This window comes from Gossypium arboreum, chromosome 5 (genome assembly GCF_025698485.1).
Source record: "Gossypium arboreum isolate Shixiya-1 chromosome 5, ASM2569848v2, whole genome shotgun sequence".
NCBI lineage: Eukaryota > Viridiplantae > Streptophyta > Magnoliopsida > Malvales > Malvaceae > Gossypium > Gossypium arboreum.
This window is the reverse complement of record NC_069074.1, coordinates 14074558-14079236: the sequence shown is the minus strand read 5'-3', so window position 1 is coordinate 14079236 and position 4679 is coordinate 14074558. Positions and strand designations below refer to the sequence as shown.

The 4679-nt window shown below is 31.1% G+C and overlaps 1 long non-coding RNA gene across 1 annotated transcript; it reads right to left on the bottom strand.

Moving 5' to 3' along the window:
* Positions 1 to 846: 846 nt before the first annotated feature.
* Positions 847 to 1912, bottom strand: LOC128292957 (uncharacterized). Its single transcript, XR_008282956.1, has 2 exons — positions 1781 to 1912; positions 847 to 1090 (listed from the first exon to the last, which is right to left on the bottom strand). It is a non-coding gene; the product is annotated as an uncharacterized LOC128292957 (long non-coding RNA).
* Between the last annotated feature and the right edge of the window lie 2767 nt (positions 1913 to 4679).

Genomic DNA, 4679 nt, shown 5'->3' with positions numbered 1-4679 from the left:
ATCAAAGAGACCTGAAATTCCATGAAGCTGATGAGTAGGAATTCATTCAATACCGATATGATTTATAAATCTCGCCAAACCTTTAAGAATAGGATACATCACATTTTCCTCTTTCCGACATAGAAATAATTCTGATATGGCCTCAAGAATAATCCTTCTCATTTCCATCCCAAAATCAACATTGGAAAGGATAATTTTGATAACCCCTTTAACAACTCAGATTTTATGTAACATCGAATGCTCTAAACTATCACATTACCTCACTGTAACGCCCCTTACCCGAGACCGTTGCCGGAGTCGAGCACAAGGCACTACTAAACTTATTTGAGCACTTAACCAAATTTAGATAATTTATATAATACTTTTCAGACAAGCTGTTCAACTGTGTCATAGTTGCTAAATAATTCATATCTCGAGTTATAAAACTCGAAATCCAAATCCGTAAATTTTCTCTAAATTTATACTCATATATCTACTTGCCAATTTTTTTCTAGAATTTTTGGTCAAGCCAATTAGTACAGTTTATTATTTAAAATCTCCCCTGTTTCAGGGTTTGACTACTCTGACCTTTGTGTATTACAAATCAGATATCTCTCTGTACAGAGCTTCAATGACTATGCCGTTTGTCTCTAATAAAACTAGACTCAATAAGGAATCTGTAAATATAAAGTATGACTTCTAATTATCTTTGTAAAATTTATGGTGAATTTCCAAAGTCAGAACAGGGGATCCAGAAATCGCTCTGGCCCTGTTTCACAAAAATTTAAACATCTCATAAAATATAGCTCATATACCTGTTTTGCTTCTTCCATATGAAAATAGACTCATCAAGGTTCAATTACATAATTTATTCATTATTTAATTCCATTTCTACTATTTTTAGTGATTTTTCAAAGTCAAACTACTGCTACTTACCGAAAACTATTTTAGTACAAATATTGTTAACTAGTTTATAACATCTTTACTTCAATTCATTCAAACTCTATACATGCCATATAAATCTTTAAACATAAAACAAAAACTACCGAATTGATCTGAATAGTGTGCCCTGTTGTGTTGATCCGATCTACCCACTTCACTTCAAGTCAATCTACATAAAAATATTAAACACACACAAGTAAGCTTATTGAAGCTTAGTAAGCTCATAGGCATATAAACACAAATCATATCAAATATCGTACACAATCATATATCTATTAGTTTAACTATTTCATCCTCCAAATCACAATTTCATTAATAACTCATTGGAATAATTTCCATATGGCAACTCACAATTTAACTCCCTTAGGCCCATTTCTCATTTACTTCATTGTCAAATTAGGGAACAATAAGGGAATTGAGTGCTTCATTATCACATTGCCATAGTAAACCATGGACTTTCACATTGATCGCATCACACACGAAGCCATAGCCTTGCCATGGTCTTACACGGTTCACATATCATACGAAGCCATATCCGGACATGGTCTTATACGGAATCACATTATCACATTATCCGATGCCATAGCCCACTATGGTCTTATCTGAGTCACATTATCACATTGCACGGATGCCATAGCCCAGCTATGGTCTTAAACGGGCACACTTGTCACATATGTTTCGTCAACTCATCAGGGTCACAGAATAGAAGCACTCAAATCCATTGTTCCTACTAATTTGTACTTTTAGTTACACATTATTCATTAGTTAATGCAAATTGATAGTATTCATCAACAATAAAATACTTTAACAATCATAATATTTTCATATCAAAACATTGAACTTTGCCATATGAACTTACCTGGACTAATTTGTAAAAGTCGTAGAAATTCAGGGACTATTCTTGAATTTTCTCCTTTCCACGATTCAGTTCGTTTTCTTGATCTATAATTATAAAATCATTCCTTCATTAGCATCCATTTCAATTCTATTTCACTTCACAATTTATGCTGTTCAAATTTCAAAATTGCACTTTTACCCCAAAATTTACAATTTTCACAATTTAGTCCCTTCTCAATTCACCCATCAATTGAACTAATTTTTCTCAATTAACACTTTATTTTATCATTATAAACTATTTCAAAACCTTTTATATTCTTAATTTCAACAGAAACCTTCAATTCACAACTTTTTCACAATTAGGTCCTAAATATCATTTCCTATCAAAATCACTTAATAAAACCACCTTAATATAAAATTAGAACTTAAATTTCATAATAATTCATCATAAAATTCCCTTATCCATCCAGGGTAACTTCCAATTTCACCCATAAAATCAAAAACTAATGAATTCTACAAGTGGACCTAATTGTAAAAGTCATAAAAACATAAAATTATCAAGAAAAGTAAGAATTAAACTCACATGATGTAAAATATGAAAACCAGCTTTCTCCAGACCTTCTATGGCGTTTTAGCTGAGAAAATATGAAGAAATGTCTAGATTTTCAATTACATCATTATTTAACTATTAACTTTTATGCTATTTCCAATTTTGCCCTTGTTCACATTGTTTTCTTGCTTATTTCATACCCAAACCGTCCAGCCATTAACCTTTGGGTCTAATTGCTCTTTAAATCCATCTTTTAAATACTTAAGCTATTTACTCACAATTTAACAAATTTTGCGCTATTTTCAATTTAGTCCTTTTTAATTAATTAGCCATCCAAGCGTTAAAATTTTCTAACGAAACTTTAATACTAACTCAATGACACTCCATAAATATTTATAAAAATATTTATAGCTCGATTTTCAACTTTGAGGTCTCGATACCTCATTTTTGACCCGTTTGACCTAATAAATTCTTTTAATTCACTAATTTCACCATTTCACAAATTCTTCTAAATTCTTACTTGACTCATAAATATTAAATTACTATCTTGTTCAATCTTATTTGTCGAATTTAGTGATCTCAAATCACCATTTCTGACACCACTGAAAATTAGGCCGTTACAACTATACCGAGTAGTAAGTGAAAGGATGGAGTAAATAATAATGGATTTAGTTAAGAATTGAACAATTATGTTATTGTGTTTATTATATGATTTGTATAAAATTTATATGGTAAGTAGTTGAAATTTATCTATGAATAAATAATTGAATAATTGTAATTTTATTATGAACTTAAGTATTTGTTATATTATTAATTGTTCGGATTATAGAAATACCCTTGAGTATACCATACTCATTGTCACGGTTTGTTTCGCATTGAGTTAAGTAAAGATAGTACGTTGAATCAGCATCCCAATTCATTAAGGTAAAGTATGTTGAGTATTGATAATGACATGTACCCAGGATGTTTAATGAGAGTCATTTAGGTTGTAAAAGTATTGATGAAATGAGTAAATTATGGTTGGCAACGGTATGTAGTATGAATTTTGAAATTTACTAAAAATTCGTAGTGATTTTAAATTAGTCCCGAATTGAATTTACTGTTCATATTGGACCGCGATGTCCCATTAAAGGGACGACATCTTAAAACTAGGATGTGTGTGAATATTTATTTTAATTAATGACCGAAATTGGACTGTACTAACTGGTAATGTCTCGTAACCCTGTTCCGGTGACGGTATAAGGTTAGGGGACGTTACACATTAAGGATGTGGAATGGAGAGGAGGAGGAGGAAAATATATATGAATATTCAGTTAGCATGGCTAATTTGCATGTTTTAAGCTCATGGACTAAATTGAATAAAAGTAAAACTTTAGGGGGCAAATTTTGTAAAAAAGTTAAAAATGACTAAATTGAAGGGAATGAATTGTTTTATTATCTAAATTAATAAATTGAATGAAATTATCAATTTAAGATTGGGTGAAATTTGGGAAAATGGTAAATTACCAATATGCCCCTAAATCTTGGTATTTCTGCAATTTAGTTAGGTAGGTTTGTATATCCTGAATGAGCATGTAAATATGACAATTTAAGTATTGTATCGTATTTTATATGATATTTTGAATTGAATATATGAAAAGGATGTTATATGAAACATGAAAATGAATACTAAATAATATAAATTAATTGAAATTATTCTGAAAATCTCGGTAATGTCTCGTATCCTATCTTGGTCTCAGGTACGGGTATGGGGTATTACACAAGACGTCACCTTTTTTTACATACAATACCGTAAAGCAACTGGCAGTAAATCTTGCATCAATATATGATAATCATGTAATTTTAGGGAATATAGTTTTCGATCTTTAAGACTCACACATCGAGATATATATTGATGCATACGCATCTGGGTCATTTATATCTTTCAACACCGTGCAAAACATTTTTTTTCTTTCTTCGACATTGCAAAAATAGAAGGCGACAACCGAGATTTTCCATTCGGAAGTAATTGGGGATGAAGATCACGTCGAATTCCCATGTCAACTAGATCAAGTCGACTCTCAAGATTGTCTTTCGATTTTGCTATCGACATTCAGAATTGTTCCGATGATGTTCTCGCAAACATTCTTTTCAATATGCATGACATTAAGATTGTGTTGCAAAATGTGATGCTCCTAATAAGATAACTAAAAAAAAATACTTCTTTTTTTTCCATAAGTCCGTCTCATTAGGATCATCCTCTTCATCAGATTCATCATCAATCTACTGGTCAACATCGCTAACAATACGCCTCCCTTGGTCTTATCTTTGTTTGCGTGTTGGGTGGTTGATTCATCTTCCCATAACTAAAATTGATATCTTTTAACATGAA